General features: G+C 34.1%; 1 long non-coding RNA gene across 1 annotated transcript; it reads right to left on the reverse strand.

Moving 5' to 3' along the window:
• Positions 1–2,982: 2,982 nt before the first annotated feature.
• Positions 2,983–10,335, reverse strand: LOC119078010. Its single transcript, XR_005087923.1, has 2 exons — positions 9,564–10,335; positions 2,983–4,767 (listed from the first exon to the last, which is right to left on the reverse strand). It is a non-coding gene; the product is annotated as an uncharacterized LOC119078010 (long non-coding RNA).
• Positions 10,336–10,682: the final 347 nt, after the last annotated feature.

The raw sequence follows: 10,682 nt of genomic DNA on the forward strand, positions 1-10,682 counted from the left end.
TTTAAGGTTTTAAGGTCTCCATTCTCCATTACCACCAAAATGTAACGATTTTTTTATTGGTTTGTGTTGGAAACTTAAGTTATCAAAACCAGAAATCATTTGACTTGTCTATGTTATAGGACCGAATGGTCCTGTACGAGCATACTGTCTGACGAAGAAAAAAAAAACCTGATTCAAAAACACATTCTATGAATGGGAAAACAGAAACCATTCGAATACAAGAGTCTCCTACATAGTATAATGATACGGTCGTTGCAACAGCATTTCTTACAGTTTTACTAGTTACTAGTTACACTCAATTGAGATAAGCGAAAGACTCACATGTCGGTTGAGTTAATAAATAGCCCGTATCAATATCAATTTAGGCATAACATATGCTTGCCACTCATTGCAGTTCTGGGTAACCAGAAGTTTTTTTTTATGATTTTAGAAATTTATTTTCGACAGGATAAGAAACACCACATACAACTCCGTTCATTGAAGAATTTATATTTTGTATTCTAATGGTATGTATGGCACACCAGACCATCATGTCATAATATTAATAATCAATTTTTTTTGTGTGTTGAAGATTTAAAAACTGTTTTAAGAATCATAAAAACACATTTGGTATAATAAAGCAATTCAAATGGACTTCCCTTGCCATTTTTAATATCCAGATGTTCACCCTTTGTGTCAACTATTCTAAGCGTTACGCTATTATATTCGTTGGGTTGTAACGAGAAATTTATTTTGATTTCCCATCAATATACTCTAATAATACTACCACTTTACCGGGTGCACTATTATACCGTTCGCTAATCTAATTTTCTAAACATGTATACACATACCACCTCCTGTGTGGCGTGCACACATTTTGTGAAGCGACCGTTTTTTTTTCTCTCTCTCTATTTTGAAAATGGAATTGATAAAAGTTTATCCTACAAATTGCTTTCACGTAATGAAATTAAATGATTTTCTGACGAGTGGTGTGCATTTTGTAGTTTCCATTGGATGAAATGCGTTTATGAAATGCAAACAAAATACTTAACAGCATTTTTATGTGTCCATATGCATATAAACGACAAATGTACCGATTGATATTGCTATTGTAAATATGTTCATTTAATGTACGCATGTTACTTGAATGCATCTGTTATGACACAACTGTTAAAATTTGTTGGAAATTTGCTTCTTCGTTTATGGATCCATAAAAGTATTTGCATGTCGTTTGATGTCATTAGCGGAATGAAAGCGATTTTTAATTACTGCTGTAATGTAGTCATCACTTGTGCTGGTTTATGCAAATTCTATGGCTTTGACGACATCGTTCATTGGTTACCTAGATTTTCATTGTAGTCAATGGTATGGTTTAAGAATAAACCGAAGGGAATGTAACGTAGAACGCCATCGAGAAATATTTTTCTTTAAACAATGGGGGATACATGAGGCTTCTCAAACTATACAATAGCAGAATTTCATCTACGCGATCAATATCTGAGTAAGTAAGGCCTCAGAATATTTCATTCACCGTGTAGTTGTCTTAGTCACACAGTTATGGTTGCAGATGCATCTGTAGCTTAAAATCACTGATACTAGTGCCACATTTAGCATATTTAGCACTCTGGATCATTCAAATCTCTAGCGCCCCTTTTTCGTGATCTACATAACTAGGCAAGTTTTTTGTGTGTTTGACGACGATTTTCTTCGTTAAACCATATTTGACTAAGTTGACATACATTTTGGGTGTGAAATTGAGTGGGAGTGGGAGGCTCTATTTTCATAGATTTTCTTTTTGTAAAATCTTTTCAACTTGACAATATTTTGGAAATGCCCGATGTACGAGTTTCTTATTTTTCGTATTTCTACTGATATTTGACAAAAAATCGCGAAAAAATCGATCCGTCCCTCTCTTATTGTCTTTTCCCTTAACCCTCGATCAGTTGGTCTCTATGAAGATGCGGTACTTTTAATACCAAAGGAGAATCCGGTCATTTAAACATTCGTCGTCTCACCTTTTGAGAAGAAGATATTTGTACCAAGAGCTGAAACATTCTGTTTAGCGTCGATAAACTTTTGAACTTCTATATCATCACTGAACTCATGACCTTTTTCTCTGTTCTAAGTTAAATCTTACTCTAATCTGTACTCAGTAGTAACTATTGTATTGAATTCTAATAGCTCATTCGAGCCATGTAAAAGTATAATGTCAGTGGGCTACATCGTATACCTATAGAAAACGATTGAGCGTTCCTAGGGCTGTTTTCTACAAAATCATGCTCCAATCAGACGTCAGAAGTTACATTAAGCTATCACAAACGCAAGCATATCAGTAGTTTGACTATCGGAATCTATTACTTCATTTGATCGAAGGGTTTCCAATAGGTTGATTAGAAATATTTTACTTCACTTTTTGTTAGTCAGAGCTCGTCGCTCATTCCTGAAGCCGTTATCGGTTACAGACGATAGCTGTTGAAACTTACCTAGGTTGTAGTAAGGGATGCAATTTTTTGTAGTTTTTTATGCCTATTCACAAGACTATACTGTAGGACAGTATTACTGTACTCTTCTATATGAACGACCCAGTATAACAGTAACTGCAAGGCTTTATTGTGAAAATGTCCAGAATTAATTTCATCAAATCAGTACAGAGACTTCGACAAAAATAACAACAAAAAGATGTGTAGAAGTATACGTCCAAATGTTCAATGTTAATACCGTGCAATGTATCATACCGCTTTTCCGTAGCAATAGCCTGACCGTGTCGAAACAACAAAACGTTTCATTTCCATAAAGAAAAATCTGCTCTTAATAATCCCAGCATTTTGTTACTGGCCGCAAAACATTTGGCTTCGGGCAAAATAATATTCGATATTTGAATGGTTCGCCTTTAATTTTATATTATATTGTTAAGAGTCAGTCTACACTTTATAGAGGTGCATCATGAACTGGGTGCGGCGGCCGGCGCTCTTTATCGTGAAAGGTATATAATATAAAACGAGATTTTTTTTATATTTTTGTTCATACATAATTTTATTATACATTTTGCTCTCCTTTTTGCCTCCGATTGAAATGCATATTCATTTCAATATAGTTTTGCTGGTTTTGCGTTTTTTTTATTTTCATTTTAATTGTGTTCTTCACTTAGATTACTAAACAAAAATTTCTCAATTCTATATTACACAATGCATGACTAATGTGCTCTTAATTAATAAACTTTAAAAATAAAAATTTCCCATTTTTTGTGTGTCTTACTAGGAAGGATGTTCAAATGGAAATGTTTTTCTCTCAATAAAAAAAGAAGCAATAAAATGTAAAAAAAATTCTCTTCATTTAATCAATAAATACTAAATAAAATTCTAGAAACAATAAAAAATAACAAAAAACAAAGTTTTTAAAATTTAGATCGTCAAATGCCAAAAAGTAGATTACCTAAAACGAAAGTCACAAAATATTTTCTTTATTTATTTTATAATGCAAAGGGTGTAGTAGATTCCACCCACACTGTGGAACATATTTTTAGAAAAATATCAATGTGACCACATCATTCAAATGTTTGTATCTTTTCATTTACAGTTATTTTCCCAACAAGTGCCTTCGTGGAAATTTTGCCCGAACGATGTGAGAGCTAGGCGTATGCTAAAAACTATTTTTGGGAAAACATTTTCGCAAAATTTTCCTCAATTTTCTGACATTTTCACAAATTTTCCCCAAAAATACTTTTTAGGTAAATTAAGAAAAACATGGAAACTCTAGGAAAATTGAAGAAAATATGGGAAAATGTTTAGTCCCTAGTTAAGGCACAAGTTAGGAACAAGATTTTATGTACGACAGTGGAGTCCCCATTTTTACAAATGTCACTTTTACGCACTAGTGCGTAAATTTATACATGACTTCGGCACTACTTCGATCGCACTAAACTCAAATTCATTTTTTTTTACAAATTTACGGCCCTGGTTCTCATTAACACCGTGTGTGAATGTGCAACGAAGTGCAACTCCGCGCGTAAACAAAAACTCTCTTGCTCTTTTCCTTCTTTGTTTTTTTCTTCTTCTTTTGCTTCATTTACTTATAATTTTCGTGTGGTGTTGCAATCTAAATATTTTGTAAAAAATTAATTCTATGGATCACAGAACATTGTTACAATAATATTTTCATTTTTCATTTATTTTAATATAATCTTATGGGTCCATTCAATACAATATAGGTCAATATAGTCACTTCATAATTCAATTTTATTTCTGTATAAATTGAGGTGTAGTTAACCTTTCAGGAACGGCAAGCGGATAACCATTAAATCGTGATTTCACTTTGATTTAACATTTTCGCTCAATGCAACAACATCTTTCATTTGTTTTATCAAAATCAATTCATGTCGGTCATTCGTTCGCTTAAAATTAAAATTCTTAAGCGCACTTGCAGCATGAATAGAGCTAGAACCGCTACAACGCTCATTTTTGTCATCGACAAAAGTGACTAGTCGTTCCTGAAAGGTTTTCTGAGAAACATATTGTGTGCAATGTAGAACTAATAAAACATCCTCTTGACTTAATCCTACGAACATAAAATTTGTGGGTTCTATTTTACAAGATTCTTATACTTTGATTGTACAATCAAAATCGGAAGGGTTGATTCCATTGCGTTGAAAATATTTTCTCTGTTCTTCTCTCTACATATCTATGGTGCAACTGGACCGTATCCATAAGTGATTTGTTAAATAATATTGATGGATTGTGGATGGTTGGAACTTACTTATATCGACCGATCATCACTAGGTTTATCTGTTATCTGAAAGTAAAGAGAGAGAAAACAATCGTAAGAAATTTGGTTTTAATAGTGTTATTACTGCATGGTAATGAAAACGTGATGCCAGCCAAAGCACCCAGAATAGCAGTAGAAAAATGTTAATGTTACTATGTTTTACAGTCAATCGTGCCGATTTTTGACAAAATCAATACTACTCTGCTAGGTGCTTTGTGCCAGCCCATATTCCTGTGATCCCTATTTAAGAGTAAATCGTTGGATCTTATGGGTTCGCTCAACTTACTGGTCCCTTGGAATATTACCCGAAAATTCGTGAATATTTCAATGGATTATAGAACCTGCCACTGTTTACCATATCATACAGTTAGCACATCGATCACAATGTGTTCATCCAAACTAAAGGAATGATGATGATGAAAAACGAAAGAAAATCTTAAAAAGAAAAGAAAAATCATTTGCACATTCGATAAAAGACTCACACTGGCATCGTTACAAACATGTAGCTTTCCAGAGATGGATTACTGAAAAGTGAAAAACTAGCAGGTGGTTTACTTATGGTTCGATCTGTTGGATTTATCAATTAATAAAACGGTGTATGGGTGTACTCAAGGCAGCTCTTTAACAACTCCTTGTTTACAAAATTTGGAGGCCTAAAATCACTTAGCTGTAAACAAGGTGTATGGCTTGGTGGATCTTGGTAGTGTGAACGATAGAATCAAGTTGATTTGAAGATTCATTTCTCTTGTGAAATGGTAGCTAAGCTAAGTCAATTACGACATCAAATGTTAACCGTTTCAATTTCGACCCACTTTCATTGTTAGCCTTTTGCTTGTGAAACCCAAAATTGGGGACTGGGCATACATATAGTATGACTGCCTTCTATTGTTTCTCGTATAGAACAATCATAAAAGACCTTATTCTTCATGTAATTGTTTATGACAGTATGACGATTGTAATTTAAGTTTGACGATGATAATTGAACACAGCAAATATAATGAGTGTGTCTACTCAACCCGAGTAAAGGACAGAGAACAACAAGACGAAAAAAAAAGTTGAAAACGAAATTTATTCAAGAAAACGAGTATATGAGACTTGTGATTGTACTTGTTATAATCAAATATTCATTCCATTTTCATATTTGCGTTTTAATTTCGATAATGTACTGCATGTACTCGACTGTACAAATATGTACATTAGGAACGTTGATTGTTGTTTGAGCAATATAGCAGAGTTTGTTCTTCGTTCCTATTTTTTGTGTGTGTTATTATGTGCTCGTTAATGTATACACTCCGTATGTGCGCGTCTACGTATGACGATAATTTTCGGTACAAACAAAAATGTCTTCTATTTTCTAAGTATATTTCGTTTCACGGTAGGTATACTCAACTCACGTCTTGTTTTTCATTAAAAAATTGTTTTTTATTCTTCGCCTAAACCGAACAAAGGTCGACTGGTTTATTTGTTAGTCATTTGCATGTATAACATCGCGAAGCTTAATAATATTTTTCTCACGAAAAAGAAGGCAGCCCAGCATTTTCAAAATAAATTTATTGTTTAACTGCAATACACAACCGGAGAATGGAATAATGGAAAAAAATTTATCAAGAAAAATAATGCGCCGTCGAAGATAGTTCGACATATGACCGGGGGTATTGTGTTTGCGATGCGTGTTTAGTTATAAAAATATAACCAAACAATGTTTGCTTATGTAACGATTTTAAGTGATGCATATGTGGCGTTAAGAGTAATTTAGGGGAATTTCAATTGATATCAATGAGCAAATGCTATACGATATAATACAGCTAGAATTGATGACTATTTTGAGGGTTCAGCACCTTTCCAATGTTCAGCTGTGCGTTTTTTTTTAAATTTTACTTCTCTTCTCTTCATTCACTGTTTGGCTTCAGCTGAAAATTGGGGTCTCTTCTATTTAAGTGAACAATGCGAATGTTTAAAAAATATTTTAAGAATTTATAAGTTCATTCTGTTGTTCCTGTTCCTGTGCACATGGTCAAAATAAACGCAACCGATGGCATCAGTACAATAGGAAATTATGACGACAAAAAAAATTGTATTTCGAAAAGAAAGCATTTGTCGATGACGCTGTTTAACATAAAATTGACTGTATGTTGAGTGTGAGGCACATACATACATTATGCATTTATGAAGAGACTCGATTCATTGTTAATATTGTGACGTTTTTTTTCCCATCGTCAGTAATATGGAAATAATCAAACGGTTCAGAAGCAAAACAATCCGAAATGATATTCTTACTTTGTTCAACATGTAATTACAAGTTAAAATTACACGTTTCGGCCAAGTTCCCATTTCTTTCGATGTCGTCAAACGTATCAATAAACCGACAACAACATTCAATTTATCAACACGGTACTACACAAATTACTCCGTCAACCACCAATTCATTTAAATATGATTTATGGTCTGATATGGAAGTAAGCATTAGGTTATAATAAGTACGTCCAGCGTATGCACATAGAAATGAAAACATGTTCCTTATTGAAAACCAAACAAATTGTTCGACAGAAAAAAATCGTGAATCAGCGCATTTCGATTTATTTATTCATAAGAATTATCCTGTCCGATCGGAGGTCATTGATTTTTTTTACCTTACATAGTTGTTTGGGAATTAATATTTTCTGACTAAAAGCTTTTAGTTAATCTGTTCGATGAATGAGGACCTCCAGGTTCATTCTTAGAAAGTTTATATTTACTTGTAGAAGGACAGAGAGGCATTTGAACAAAAAAAAGTGTGGAAGAATCAAAGTTGTACAAATGAGGGCCAAGAGTTCGATTTCCATGAAAATTATTTATTTAAATGTGAAAGTATTGTTATACCAGGCCCATAGTACAATGCGGCACAACGAGAAATTCAAAAAAGCCAATTCCGCGAATGGTATCCCTCCTGTTCATATAAATAGTTTTGAATCTTTTGAATGAAAGCAATTTTAAGTTATTGAACGCAAGGTCGACAGATGCTTAAATGTTTGCTCCGGTTCGTTTGCACCCTAAACATTTTTAATATTTTATGCGGAATGTTGACATAAGGACGTTCGCCGGCATTATACAACCAGCGTAACTTAACAATCATATCCATTGACTCTGTGTGAGAACCGTTTTTTTCTTTTTTGTTATTCGATTGTATTCGAAATCGAATTGTGTCTCACTGGATGCTAAAAGATTGACTAAAAATAAAGTTTTGGTCACACAGGAATTCGATGTGACTGTAGTTCCCTAAGTGTTAAATATAATCAACATTGTTTATCAGCAAGGGGGATAAATAATGGCTTCTATATACACACACTGCATACCAACGACAATAGCAACAACAACGAAAACGAATCTAATATCTTTGGAGAAGGAGAGGCAATATGAACACGTGCACGTCTCCGTTCCAACAAATTTATTTTCAAATCATAGTCTGATGGTAAAATGTAAATTTTTTGAGTATCGCCATGAGACGAACGTTGCATAATGTTAAAACTGAGACACGACTTTTTTTTGGTGAATTATAGTCGTGTGTTTCAGGTTCGAACATTTCATCATTTTTTTCCACCGATTTTTGTAACCGTAAATGTTCGATGGGTTGATTCGATTCAAATTTTATAATTTAAATGGAAAATAAAATTCGATTTTGGGTGCAGTGAATTGAATGTCAGAGTTGTTAACAGAGAAAGAGGAAATTTCTATGGGATACCTACGTGAGAACATGAAACGTGAATTCGTTATGCACGGAAAACGATGTGGTTTGTGAAAAGTGATTACAGGCGAACTTTAACCTTTCAGAGCCAAAGAATGAACAGGCAATGTTAGACCTTTCAGAGTCAAAGAAGGAACAACAGTATCTAGACCTTTGTTATTCTACGTAGTAACTAAAAGGTTGATCATAAAGAAATCGTATTGTGTCTGAAAATTCGAATTAGTCTTGGGATTTGCAAAATAAAAATGAAAAATTGTGAAAGGTCAATTGTCTTTCGTGATCTTATCTTAATCACTACTTTCCCAACAGACAAGAGCACCATTTCTCTCACCAGTTTTGCTTCAATTAAATTTACAAAAAAAAAATAATAATTTCCAAGTCAAACAATATCTTCACCAGTCCCACGCGTGTGACGCTTTGTTGCAACGCGTTATTCACACCGATCGCTTTTACTTACACGCCACACAAAAAATGTGAATGTAAAAACCGATTTCTTTTTCCTCTACAATGTGAAGTCTCAACGAAATCGATAAATGGCCCGTTTGTCCCATGCACGAAGAAAAAAACTGTGAAGAAGTTTTGAACGAACAATATAAAACGCTGAGAATGTTGAAATGAGAAATTATGCACCAGAATTCCATTGACATTAATAATGTTTAATGTACTCGATGCGGTCCGATGTTATACACAAAGTGGAATTGGAAAACCAATTTGATTAGAACGAGAAATCTGTGCAGAACAAAATCAATATGGTTTCTGTGGGAGATTTAGGTGGCAATAAAACGCCTTTGAACTTTGCTGTGAATGACGAAGATGTGCGATAGTTGTGTAGATTGACAGAAAACGGTCGTTGACCATTTAAATGGTCGTATGTACATTTGGGTAGACTTTGCTAAAACGAAATGTCTATGGAATGACAACTGGTTTGTTTTATGACGCATCCGAAGATAAAGGAGGAATTTTATCAGTGACGGCACTTCAATTAAAAAGCCAAAACTGTGTAACGGCAAGAGACACCACACAATGGGCGATTCATTAATAACAAAACACTGTCTAACAACTGACAATACATCTTAAAATGATTTGTAAACTGTCCACTTACCGCATTCGTTTCGGAAGTGCTATTAGCAAAATTTCTATTTGGACTAGACCGCACACCCAACGGCTGACGTGGACTTAACGATTCACATAACACGGCACTGGCATCAAAATTGCTAATTGCTGATGAATTCGATGTTGTTTCCAGCGCTCGCTGTAAATCGCAAATGTAATCGATAACATTCTGTATGACCTCCAGTTTGGAGATTTTTTTATTTTTTGGCATATTCGGCACTAGGTCTTTTAACTTTGACAGATACATTTGTATTTCATCATTTTCACCATCTCGATGCCTTGATATACGGCCATTGGTTATGGTTGGAGCGGAGGCGCCATTTGCACACACAGCAGTAATAGCTTTCATTGTTAATCCGTTTCGGTTTGTAAGAAGTTATATAACGTAAATATAATAGACACAACACTAAATGTTTACTTCATCAAACACATTACGATAGACGAGTGTTATCCATATAGTATGTGTGTAACCGTATACAGCATGTAACTAAACACAGAAATTTATTTCTTCTTTGCTTCTCTATCAAATCACTGTGTTAACCTCTCAGTCATTCAACAAATTAGTTATTAACCTTTCAAATATACAAATATATGTATTTCACAGTCGACGTAAAGAAAGATGGGATCAAACTGCAACCACGAACGCAATCGATATTCCACTATACAAACAACTGACGGAATTATTCAAACAAACCAAAAAAAAACATTCACCGAGATTATCCCACTTACATCGACGCTCTAACTTGAAATGAATTCTCATTTCTCCTGCATGTTGAATTTATATGAATCGGAAAACTCCTCCTCTCAGTTGCAATGAGTATGGGCTATCGGCTGTGTCGAAGTGTTACGAGCTCGTTCGGAATTTCCCCTGTTTCGTGGAACGATACCTACCTGAATGACTTTTTTTTGGAGAGGAATCTTCAAGTCGATATATATGTGTACAATAACACAGCCATGTTTTGATTTGTTTTTTTCTTCTTTGGATTTATGTTTTTTTTTCTTTTCTTTTGTTTAACATCCGACTCGGTGGGTTCGAATATGCTGCAACGTTTTATTAAGTATTTTATGTTTCACGTTTTGTGAACGCAAAAATCGTTTTTCTTAATCG

This window comes from Bradysia coprophila, unplaced genomic scaffold (assembly GCF_014529535.1).
Source record: "Bradysia coprophila strain Holo2 unplaced genomic scaffold, BU_Bcop_v1 contig_24, whole genome shotgun sequence".
Lineage (NCBI taxonomy): Eukaryota > Metazoa > Arthropoda > Insecta > Diptera > Sciaridae > Bradysia > Bradysia coprophila.